The sequence below is a fragment of the Monodelphis domestica genome, chromosome 6, assembly GCF_027887165.1.
Source record: "Monodelphis domestica isolate mMonDom1 chromosome 6, mMonDom1.pri, whole genome shotgun sequence".
Lineage (NCBI taxonomy): Eukaryota > Metazoa > Chordata > Mammalia > Didelphimorphia > Didelphidae > Monodelphis > Monodelphis domestica.
Genome location: NC_077232.1, coordinates 149,911,227 through 149,924,810, shown reverse-complemented (window position 1 = coordinate 149,924,810; position 13,584 = coordinate 149,911,227). Strand labels below are relative to the sequence as shown.

Below are 13,584 nucleotides of genomic sequence, written 5' to 3'. Positions count from 1 at the left end.
AGCCTTAAGCGAAAGACGCCTACCAGAAGAGGGATCACTCAGCGAACCCACCACAGGATATACCTTCTTCTGGAAAGGTAGAACCTCAAATGAAGACAGAATCCACGGTGTTGGCCTGGGTATCAAGACCAGTTTGCTCAAACAGCTGCCAGACTTGCCTGTGGGCATCAGGGAGAGGTTCATGAAGATCTGTTTGCCTCTCAGCAAAGACCGGTATGCCACAATCATCAGCCCATATACCCCAACACTGACCACCACAGAGGAGACCATCGAGCAGTTCTGCTCTGACCTGAGTGCCATCCTTCACTCAGTGCCCACAAATGACAAGCTGATACTACTGGGAGACTTCAACACCCACGTTGGCCAGGACCATGAAAGATGGAAAGAGGTGCTCGGCAAACATGGCGTGGGCAAAATGAACAAGGGCCTACTGCTATTCATCAAATGCTCAGAGTTTGAACTCACCATCACAAACACTGTGTTCAGAATGGCGAACAAATATAAAACAACGTGGATGCACCCATGATCAAAACAGTAGCATCTCATTGACTACATCATTGTACACCGGCGAGACATCCAGGATGTACAGATAGATCACCAGAGCCATGAGAGGAGCTGAATGCTGGACAGACCACCGATTGGTTTGAGCAACTTTACAAATGCACATTGCGCCTCGCCATCCAAAACGCGCCCAGACAGTTTGCTCATTTTACAACGTGAGTCATCTTAGAGATCCATCTTATTTGCAAACATTCCAATCCTGCCTGGACGACAAGCTGTCTGCCAAGGGACCACTCACTGGAAGCTCAACCTAAAAATGGAACCAGTTCAGAGATGCAGTGAAGGAAACATCAAAGGCAGTCCTAGGCCCCAAACAACACAACCACCAGGACTGGTTCAACGAGAACAACACTGCTATTGAAGACTTCTTGAGCAAAAAGAACAAAGCCTTTATGGAGTGGCAAAATAATCCAAATTCTGCTCCTAAAAAGGACAGATTCAATCTCTCCAAGCCATGGCACAGTGTGAGATCAGGAAGATGCAAGACCAATGGTGGGAAAAAAAGGCAGAAGAAATCCAGCGCTTTGCTGATACGAAAAATTACAAAAAATTTTTCAGTGCCCTCAAGACTGTCTATGGGCCATCAAAACCCACCACCACTCCCTTCCTATCCTCTGACGGTGACACTCTCATAAAAGATAAAAAAGGCATCAGCAACAGGTGGAAAGACCACTTAAGTCAGCTTCTCAACCGACCCTCTTCAGTCGACCAAAGTGCCCTTGACCAGATCCCCCAAAACCTCACCATTGAACAACTTGATATCCCTCCTTCAATAGAGGAAGTCCAAAAAGTCATTCAACAAATGAGTGCAGGCAAGGCACCTGGTAAAGACAGGATCTCAACCAAGATGTACAAGGCCTTAAATGGAAAGGTGCTCCAGGCATTCCACATAGTACTGACCAGCATATGGGAAGAGGAAGACATGCCCCCAGAACTCAGAGATGCCTCCATTGTAGCCCTGTACAAGAACAAAGGCGCACGAGCAGCCTGTGACAACTACAGAGGCATCTCACTACCCTCCACTGCTGGAAAGATCCTCACCTGTGTTATACTCAACAGACTCCTGTCATCTGTTTCAGAGCAGAACCTGCCTGAATCACAATGTGGCTTCCGACCAGATCGCAGCACCATCGACATGGTCTTCATGGTGAGGCAAATGCAGGAAAAATGCCTTGAGCAGAACCTGAGTCTCTACATTGTCTTCATAGACCTGACAAAGGCATTCAACACAGTGAATAGGAACACATTGTGGGTGATCCTTAGCAAGCTTGGTTGCCCAGCAAAATTCACCAAACTGATCCAGCTCTTTCATGTCGACATGACAGGGGAAGTCCTATCTGGTGGAGAGACTTCTGATCGCTTCAACATCTCCAATGGCGTGAAACAAGGCTGTGTCCTCGCTCTGGTACTATTCAACCTATTTTTCACCCAAGTATTATGACATACTGTGATGGATCTAGACCTGGGCATCTACATCAAATACCGACTGGATGGCTCACTATTTGACCTTTGTCGCCTGACCACAAAAACAAAGACAACAGAGAGACTCATCCTGGTAGCTCTCTTTGCAGATGACTGTGCTCTCATGGCCCACCAAGAAAATCATCTCCAAACCATTGTGGACAGTTTCTCCACCGCAACAAAACTGTTTGGCCTGACTATCAGCCTCAGTAAAACAGAGGTGCTGTTCCAACCTGCACCAGGGAGTCCAACGAACCAGCCATGCATTACAATAGACGGCACGCAACTTTCCAGTGTCAACACTTTCAAGTACCTGGGCAGCACCATCACCAACGACGGGTCCCTAGACCACGAGATCAATGCCAGTATCCAAAAGGCCAGCCAGGCACTCGGGCGGCTGCACTGCAAAGTCCTCAAACACAGCGGTGTAAGCACTGTGACGAAGCTCAAAGTGTATAACGCAGTGGTCCTCAGCTTGCTCCTGTACGGTTGCGAGACATGGACATTGTACTGGAAGCACATGAAACAGCTGGAGCAATTCCACCAATGATCTCTCCAGTCAATCATGAGGATCCAATGGCAGGACCGAATCACCAACCAGGAAGTCCTCAACAGAGCCAACTCCACCAGCATCGAAGTCCTGGTCCTCAACACCCAGCTACGATGGTCTGGACACGTCATCCGCATGGACCCACAGCGAATACCAAGACAGGTATTCTATGGTGAACTGTCAGCTGGACTCAGGAAACAAGGCCAGCCAAAGAAAAGATTCAAGGATCAGCTCAAGTCCAACTTGAAGTGGGCTGGTATTACACCAAAGCAACTAGAACTCGCTGCCTCTGACAGAAGCAGCTGGCGAACCCACATTCACCATGCCGCCACCACCTTTGAAGATGAGCGACGTTGACGTCTTGCTGCTGCGGTGAATACCGACACCAGGCCACAACCGCACCTCCCATAACAACTGGCGTCCCATGCCCCATGTGCCACAAACTGTGTGCCTCAGCCTTTGGACTCCAAAGCCACATGAGGGTACACCGTAGATGAAACTGCACAAAGACAATAGTCATTCTCCGTCACCAAGAGACTACCACTAACTAATACTAAAAACAATAATAAATGAATGTAAAATGAATATAAAAGACTAATGTAAAGAATAAATGAACACTTAATATGGCATTTTCCTTTCTGAAGATGCTTCTTGAGTATGGAAAACAGTGAGGAGGGGAGAGAAAGGTTATTGTTTGAAGGGGAATCCCTCCATAAAGACCTTAGGTATCAAGACACTATCTCTAAAGACTTTGGAAAGAAGCTGACATGTAGAGGAGTTGTTATTTTGATTATGTCCCTCTTCTCAGCTGAAATACTATGGGAGAATTTCCACTAGACTGAGATAAGTTATCTCACTCCCAATGAGAGAGCTCATTCATTTTGTATATTGTCAGGTATATATTCTTCTCCATATGCTTTATCTGATTTTAATTTGCTATCAGTATGGATTAATGGATTTATTTGCTTTCTCAATACATGTATTGCTCATACTGACCAGGAGAACATGTGGATTGCCCTTTGTTTTTACAAAATTAGCATCAAGGTCAAATGAGCAGGAGCAACCAATGAAAATCAAGAAAAATTTTTTCATGGAAAAAAAATCTATGAAAACCAAAACCGCCTATAACTGATGACAAGGAAAACCAATGTATTACTGTGTTTCTTTCACTCTTTCCTTTTAGTAGTTGGAAATAAATGAGAGGAAGGACAAAAAATGAGTACTTAATAATTGAAAAAAATATTATTTAAAAAATAAAAGTTGACATAATGTTCTTTTGATTTCCAAGAATGAAAAATATTGTGTTCTGCATTAGTTTTCTTCCTCCCCCATTAAAATGAAGTGCTAATCAGAAAGAAGAATCCTGTTTTCCCCAAGAAGCAGTTATGATAATTTTTCCATTCCGGGACAGCCTCCAAGGTTGCTCCAAATACACAGTAATTTCTGATACAGAAGGCTTTCCTAGTTTTACCTGGTAAAAGGGGGCAGAATAAGGGGACATGGAGGAAACCAATAGGTAGAGTCATAGTTCAAATTGAAATTGAAGTAGGGTTGGAAGTGCTGAAAGGGGGTTCTAAAATTTATTCACTCAACTACAATATCACTGGGTGAAACTAGTCCTGAATATATTTGAATCAACTGCAATCTTTTCCAGCCTTTTCACTAATGCCTTTCTAGATAGTTCGTACCTTGAATTCTTAAAATTTTAAGTCATTAATAAATCATAAAGTATTAGAGATCAGCTGGCCCAAGATTCTCATTTGAAAGATGAAGTTGGGGGCATCTAGTTGACTCAGTGGATTGAAAACCAGATCTAGAGATGAGAAATCCTGCATTCAAATCTGATCTAGATACTTCTTAGCTGTGTGACCCTGAGCAAGTCACTTAACCTCAATTGTCTAACCTTTCTTGCTCTTCTGCCTTCAAACTGATACATGGTATTGAATCTAAGATGGAAGGTAAGAGTTTAAAAAAAAAAGATGAAATTATTGAATCTCAGAGAAGTATCTTGACTTTCCAAAGGTCATACAATTGTGGTGCAAGGACTAACATCCAATTCTTCCCATAGTTAAGTGTTCTACCATCAAGTTTCTGAGCTCTATTTATATGATTCATTTTTCTAATCCCAATCTAGGCTCTTAAATGATTTTTTTTTAATTCTACAGGTTTTATGCCTATTTCTTTTCATGTCACAACATCGCTGATGCATTTATTACCATAGATCTTGATATTTTATTGCCTGCCTCAAACGTTTAAGGCAGATGTATTTTGTAATGCTTTGTCAGTTTTTCAATAAAGAAAATGACGGCAGCTGGGATATGTTACCTGTTCTATTAAAAACAGGCAACCATATTATCAAGTTTTAAACTACTTTTGATGGCTTGTATTAGGAAGTCATGTCAGTATAAAGAGAAGTAAAATTTTGATTGATTAGTGCTATCTGCTGAATTGTCTGCTGTATTAGACCAAGGGTACTGGGTAACGCCGTTTAGATGCTAGCAACGTCTGTCAGACTATGATTATATGATTGCTCTTCCCCTGACACCGTCATACAGAGGGGAAAAGAAGAGTTTCTTATAAAGCTTAAAAGAAACCAAACTTGCAATAAAGAAAACAAAATTGGAATTACAACAATTCCAAAGTTCAGTCAAGTTGACTTCTTCCTTTCTTGGACTTTTTTTTCACTTAAAAAAATCATTTGTTTATTTGTTACATTAAAGTTCTCAGGTAGCTCCATTCTTCCCTCTCTTTTTCATACTAGAGGAGGCATAATTTAACTATAGATATGATATGTGTGTATATGTAAACCATGTTAAACCATGTTTTTCTTGTTTCTACCTATCAGTTCTTTCTCTGGAAGCAGTATATGAGTTATTCTTCAAACAGTCTACCTTCCTTAAACTTGTGATCTGCTTCATTCTTGCAGTCTTAGGGTTGAACTTCCAATAGGATTTTGGAATTTGGGAATAATATTTTTTGGTGTGTAGAGGAAAGAATCTGATGGTGAGAAGGCAAAAATTCAAGGATTTTTAAAAAAAATTTTCCCCTTTCATATCATTTGAACACTGTACTTTCTGAATCTATGACAAAAATGAAGAATTCTACCATACTTATGTCATTCAGAATGCAACTCAGATATTCAGACCCCAAAATACTCATTTTCTAAACAATTGAATTCCACCCCATACACACACCTTTTGATTCACCTTTATGTCGCTTCTATGGAAATGATTTTTTTTTAATGAATGGAAATAAGTGGTTCTTTCCAAACCCAGAAAATATTTCAATCCACCATTTCTTTACTATTTCTATTGATTCTTTATTCTCAAATTTTGTTTATGGCAATAGAGAAAAGCATTATGTATTTAGTGGCTCCTTCAAAAACTCACATTATTATTATCAATTCTATTGAGGAGGTATGTAGACAATTGTTTTAATTTAATTCTAAATCCTGCCAAAGGAATCATAGCTACTAGCTACAATAACAAGCACATCCAAGTCAAAATTAATCAATAGAAGAAAATGGCGAAACTCAGTGTTTGAAAAGATTGCCATCTAGTCATCCTGAGTTTGAGAATAGTTATTAGGACCCTCAAGGTACCTTTGATTTCATCAGGGTGGAGGGACTACCAGTGTGAGAACTTGCTTTGCCAATGCATATTTTGATCCATCTATGATTTAGTAGACTAAGAAGTTTCATGGTAGATATTAAGGCACTAACCAAAGATCACACAGTATCACAGGTAGGATTTAAACCCAGGTCTTCCTAACTATAAGATTACAACTCTACCTACGTTCTGTTGCCTGCACAAGATAAAATCCATATACATAAAATTTATAATTATGTAAAAATGAGCCTTTAATGCTTGAATATTCCAAAATCAGTGATTTTAAAAAAATATGTAGGTGCAGCTTCCACTGTGGAAGACAATGGTACTCCTCTATTCCCACCCCACTTCTACACCATGCTTAGTAAATGGTCTTCAAGAGGTTTTATAGCTTAAGGTAAGCAGTCTCAGATTTGGTTCTCTGTAGAGACCGCCTCTGCACTATCCTCAAAGTTCTTCCATGTTGATGTAACCTGCCTGTTTGTTTTCCACTGAAATAGCCTTCAGGGACCTAAGGGGCCACCTCAATGCTTTAATGAAGTTTTAAGGCAGGACTGACTAGAGTAGATCCTTTCAAGAAAGGAGGGAAATTGTGTGTTATGTCTGCCCGACTCCCCAGAAAAGAATTATTGTTGTTCCATGTAGAAACTGTTGAACTAAAAAGGTGGGAAGAGAGGAGCTATTTGACGAACAATGTCTACTAATAGAGAAAAAAATGTGAATGAACATGAGAATTCCAAATAAATCCCCCCAATATTTTCTATTCTAGTATATTCTGGTGTACTTTTACTTTATCAGCCAGCCTAGGTCTTCCCTTCAAAAAAATAGATGATAAATCATTTTATTCCTATTCATCTGGTAGCATCATATTCATGAAACCCAGGAAATTAATCACAGGGACTTCACCTAATACACTAGGACTTTCTAGAAGTTCTTTTGATATTACAAGGATATGAATGAAGTAATCATGCTATAAGTTATTTCTTGATTGTACCATATGACCCACCTATATTCTTTTCCAATCGTGCATTTATTTCTAAGATGGTATCTTTTACACTGCTTCTTTTTAATTCTATTTGTCATATGAGGCTACATGCACATAACTCATATCCATCAAAAGCCTTTCTATTGACTCTCCATGATACTAGAAATTTTTTCCCACAGTGGCAAAAAAAAAACAAACCCTAAAATTTGTAAATATTTGGTTAGTTGCTAAATTTTCCATTTCGGTTGATATTTGAAGTTCTATAAAATTATATAGTATGTGCTTGAAATAAGAATGTTTGATACTGTGCTGATATGGAGAACATTATAAGCAAATTCATTTCAGCCAGTGATTTTGCTATTTTGAGAGGAAGCCTGTTTTCAAAAGCTCAAGAAAGAACTATTTCTAGAAAAGCAACCAACCCTTTTCATCAACTATCCTCAAGTGAAGTCAGTTAAGTGTCATTTGTTTGACTCAAGCAAAATCCCATCAAACTTTGTTTTTCCCTTGAGCATAAAAGAAGCAATTTTTTTTAACATAGTCCATAGAATTTGAAAATGAGCAAGTAAAGTGATATAGGATAGCTTATTATTTCCATGGATGAAAATTACCATTTAAGTACAAGAGAGTAATTATCCTTAAATCAATTTTGGTTTCTGCTCTATGGTATTGACATTTCTTATTACTAATAGCATTTCATCATAATACAAAGAAATAGTTCCACTGTTCATTTACGAAAACAAGACTTCTCAATTGGGTTTGGCAATATTAATCATAAGTGAGTCTTTCTGAGATTAATCACTGTACTAAGGTTCAAATGTGACTAGAACATTTTAAGATCCTTACAGATCCAATCTGATCAAGATACAGCTTTCTTTTCTGAAATATAACCATTTTTAAGTAGCTAACAGACATTTTATAGTTGTGGAAATAAAATGTATTCACAATAGGCACTTTAAGAATAAATAGAATCTTGAGAACTGTAGAAAACTCTTTGATGGCAGAAAAGCAATAAAGCGTATTAAGCTGAAATACACTGCTGGGAGGAACATAGTAACCAAACTTGAGAGGTTATAAAAATAGCTGAACAAGTTTGTATACTTTACTCTTTTATATATACACTAGGACAAATGATGCTGAATTGATCTGCCAGACCTTGAGACCTTGATTCATAATTTAAAAGCTACTAGTAACCCAGAGTACTGACTGGTGGAGGCATGCTCATTTTAAGAAAGAATACCTAATGTTTTAAACAGATTACAAATAAAAATCCTGTTCAACCATGATTGTATGGTGAATGGTTTTGGTGTGAGTTCAATAATACTGATGGTATTGCAACCTATCCATGCAATTCCTTTACATCTTCCTCCATAGATCCTCCACAAAGGATTGATCCAATGTATTGAAACATTCCCTAGAAGCCTAACATTTTAAGGGTATGAGTGGAGCCTAAAAAATTTCCATCTGTTAACCCTTATTCTTGACACAAGCCCAATCCAACCCAAATTCTTTTCCCAACATGTATTTCCTCAAAGCTATTTCTATGGCATTGGCTTTCAGTTAATTCACTATTGGAAATATCTTACAACCCTATCTTTTCCATCCAGTCTATCTATTACTTCTTTTACTTCAACAACTTTCATTCCACAGAGATAAGGGTATTCCAAAATTTATAGTACTATCTCACTATAAGAATATGAAACAAAACAATACAGTCCTGCATTACTAAAAGAGAGAAACTTTCCCTTATTGCTGCCCCCCCAAACTCCCTTCAGGACCAGAAACTATTTTGGTCAGCAATATTCCCATCTCCTTCTGTGGGTATTAATTCCTCAAGATTTTCAAAATTGTATTCCCTCCAGAATGGATTTCCTTGGTATATACATGATAGCCCAAATGCTTTTCCTATATTCTTTTGAATTTTTTTTTCCTACTTCTTCATAAAACATATCAAGGACAAAGTTTTTAGGGTAAAAATATTATTCTACCTTTATTACTAATGATAGAAATAGATTATCACAGAAGTATTTACAAATGTGTTTCATTTTTAATTTATTACCCTCTCTCTGATTTTGAAAGAACAATTATGATTATTAAATGCAGAGCAAAATTCTACAAATATAACCCACCTGCACTCGTTTTCTAATTCAATTTTGAAGCAACTCAATTCATTGTCTATTTTCAGGGCCTGCCAAAAATATAAGTAATAATACACTAATTCATTCAATTGCCCATCTATTTGTATGTTATAATTTGAAAAACAGGCATTTTAATAAATTTTGTTTTCCTTATAGGAATTGTCAAATTCATTTCTTTCCCATAATTATAGATTTCTTTAAAAAGACACTTCAATGAGACAACCTTAATGTAATCAGCAAAATATCATTGCGAATAAAACTACAATATCTATGAGAAAATCCTTCTATTTGGGGTTTGCAATAGAGAGAGTTTCATGGAAAGTACCTCCTATGATCAATGCAAATATCCCCAGTTTATATTCATTTAATGTTATTAGTCAGAGACTCATTGAACATGGTTAGACCTGGAATTCCACTTTGAAAAGAACAACTTTTACAATCTCATCACCACCTATTTGTAGAAATAACATGACTCTTTATAAAGGATGAAATATTAAAGTCTTTTTGTTCAACCAAGACATGAATTTTTGCAGATAAATAATTAACAAAACATAATCATCATTTTCTTTATCTTTGAGTAGCATATGCCACTCTAAAGATATGGTCACTAAATAATATCATTCAAAAAAGATTTCCAGTTCTCTTCTTATATTTTCAATAAAGGTACTTTTGATATACATTCTTATTCACATACATCTTTCTCAGAAAGATTTTATAAAATGAAAAAGAAGATGTATCAGTCAGTAGTTATTAATGTTTCCATCTCCTTTTGTGGGTATTAATTCATCAAGGTTTTCAAAATTGTGTTGCTTCCAGAATAGATTTCTTCGGGGTATATATCAGAGCCCACATGCTTGTCCTGGCTTCATCTTTGGAATTTTTTTTTCTACTTCTTCATATAGTACATCAAGGATAAAAATATTAAGGTATAAATGTGCTTCTCTATTACTAATGCTGAAAAAATATTATAATAGAAGTATTGATGAATATGTTTCATTTTAGATGTGCGATGCTCTCTCAAATTTTGTCTATGAGTATTCTTGGGAAGATATGAGTCAGTAGAGTATCATACAAAACTTTCTGGTTTTTTTTTTGTTTTATTTCCACTGCTTTTCATTATTTTATCTCAGATTAATAGTGTTCATAATCTTGTACCATGTCCTAACAAAATGTTTTATTCATTTTTTTTAATTCTGAACTGCTTCTATCCATGAATTCCATGGACCTCCTTATTAATTTTTTTTTATTTAATTTGCTTATCAAAGTAGTTTCTGGGCTTGATGGGGTTTTGGAGGACAGTAGTAAGGGGAATTTTCTTTCTTAGAGAAACTTCTTAACTGATTAAAATTTGCAGAAAATAAAGATAATTGAGGTAAGTCTCTGTCTAATTTCATTTCCCATTGTGAGAGGTAGGAGTGGGAGTTAATGGATCATTTGAATGGGTCAGAAAGAAGCTGGAGGAATTGTATGTTTTTTCTCACTGTTAGCTACTCTTCTAATCTAATGATAATTTTAAACCTGTACTCTAAGTAGTCAATTAAATAGCTATACAAAGATGACTGATTCTGACATGCCTTCCACATCAGTAATTAATTATTTCTTGTTTGTTAAGATGGATCCAGTTTCAGTTTTTATGATGCTGTCAAAATCCTTCAAATTATATCAGCATACACTTTGAAATTTCACACCTTCATTGCAAAGGTGAGAAAAGGTAATGAAGGGGGAGGAAAAATGGGGGATAGAAGGTATGAAACTTGCCAAAGATTTGTATACTATATTCTAAATTCTTTAGATCTTCATGAAAAGGATGGGCAGGGAAGATGAAATTGAGTTAAATGACTTTATACTAGAAAAATCAATTAAACAAGGCATAAATAAATTTTAAAAATACTGAAGACCAGGTAGATATATGAACAAATTCTAACAAAGACTTAACGGACAATTCATTTCAATATTACATAAACTGTTGAGGAAAAATAGGAAAAGATGGGATTGTATCAAATTTCTTCTCTGACAAAGATATGGTGTTGATACCTAGATTAAGAGGAATCAAAACAAAGAAATAAAACTAGATAGACCAACAATCTGACAGTATTGTTACAAAAATGTTAAATAAAATATTAACAAGAAAACTATAGCAGCATCACAAAGATTACTTCATAAATCTGTAAAAATAATAACTAAATCCATCAGAAAAATTAAAGGTCAAGAATCTATAGAATTAATGAAAAAGTATAAAGGAATGAGGCCTAATAGTATTATATCTTGACCTATACAACAAAGATGTAATCATCAAACATTTTGGTATTGGTAAAACAGAAAATTTGATTATGTAAGAAATATAGAGACTAATTAAACAATATACAAAAACCAAATAAACACAGTAGTGTGTGCTAAACCCACAAATTTTAGCTATTGGAGCAAGAATTTACTATTCAACAAAAACTGTGGGGAAAACTGGAACACAGTCTGTCAGAAACTAGGTGTAAACCAAGATCTTATATTATATACAAAGTCAAACTCCAAATTTATACGTGAGTTAGATATAAAAGAGTAGTATACTTTATAGGAACATGGCAATATCACATCTATTAACAGGGAGAGATTTTATGACAAAAAAGAGAGAGAGAGAAAGAGTTCACAAGAAATAAAATGAGCAATTGTGATTATATAAGTTGCATAAAACAAACAAAATCAATGCAAAAAAACTAGAAGAGAAACAGGAAATTGGGAAATAATCTTTGAATGAAAGTTCTCTGATAAAAGTCTCTTTTCTAAAATATGTAGGGAAATTATTCAAATTTATATGAGATAATGAGAGTCATTACACAATTAATAAGTTATGAAAGGATATGAACAGTCAGTTTTCAAAGAATGAAATCAAAGCTATCAATAGACATATTGGAAAAAAATGCTTTAAATCATCACTAACTAGACAATTGTAAATTAAAATTACTCTAACATACTACCTTACATTCATCAGAATGCCAAAGTTAATAAAGTAGTAAAATGATAAATCTTGTAGAGGCTATGGGAAAACATTAATTCACTATTAAAAAAAAAACTTTAAAAATGTTTTTCCATATTGCATGTTGGTGCAATTTTCAATAATCACTTTCTGACATTATACAATCCACTTTCTCTCTCTCTCCTTCCCATCTTCCCCCTTCCCCAAGATGGCAAGTAATATAAATTGTACATGTTTTCTTATATAATTCATATTTCACTGTTCATAATGTTATTAAAGAAGATACAGATCACTAGTTATCATGAAGAAAACAAAAGTGAAAAATGGCTTTCTTCAATCTGCATTCAGACTTCATTATTTCCTTATTTCTGTATTTCTACAAGTCCTGTATCCTTGCATTGCTGATAATCATTATGTCATTCATAGTTGATCATACTTTATTGCTGTTACTATGTACAATGTTCTCCTGGTTTTGCTCACTTCACTTTGCATCACTTCATATAAGGCTTTCCAGGGTTGTTTGTGATCATCTTATTTCTCATTTCTTATGGCATGATAATATTCTATTCCAATCATACACCACAACTGATTCAGTCATTCATTCCCCAGTTGATGGGCATCCATTCAGTTTCCAGTTCTTTGCCATGTCAAAACATTAATGTATTGTTGATGCAATTGTGAATTGCATCATGTGAGAGCATGAAAAAATGTTCTCCATATTGGAGAGCAATTTGGAACTATGCCCAAAAAGCTATTTAACTGTGCATTCCCATTTGTCCTAGTGATTCTACTGCTAGAGCCACCATCCAAGTTGAACAATAAAATGAAAAAGATACATAAAGAACTGGAAACTTGGGAGGTAACCACCATTTGGAAAATGAAAAAGAAATGATGGTAAATGAATGTGATAGAATACTATTTTGTTTAAGAAATGATGAATAGGGGGGCAGCTGGGGTAGCTCAGTGGATTGAGAGTCAGGCCTAGAGATGGGAGGTCCTAGGTTCAAATCTGGCCTCAGACACTTCCCAGCTGTGTGACCTTGGGCAAGTCACTTGACCCCCATTGCCTAGCCCTTACCACTCTTCTGCCTTGGAGCCAATACACAGTATTGACTCCAAGATGGAAGGTAAGGGTTTTAATAAAAAAAAAAAAGAAATGATGAATAGGATGCTTTTAAAAAACCTAAAAACTGATGCAAAATGAAGTCAGGAGAATTATTGGTAAAACCTGCCTCCAGAGAGGTTTTTTTTTTGACATTGCTAATATATGTATGAATTTAAAATACATTGTACCTCTTATTCTCTTTGAAAAA

General features: G+C 36.1%; 1 long non-coding RNA gene across 1 annotated transcript in view; it reads right to left on the bottom strand.

Moving 5' to 3' along the window:
- The window catches only part of LOC130455059 (uncharacterized), a 155,093-nt gene that overhangs the window by 125,772 nt on the left and 15,737 nt on the right, over window positions 1-13,584 (bottom strand). The gene's annotated exons all lie outside the window — the stretch shown is intronic.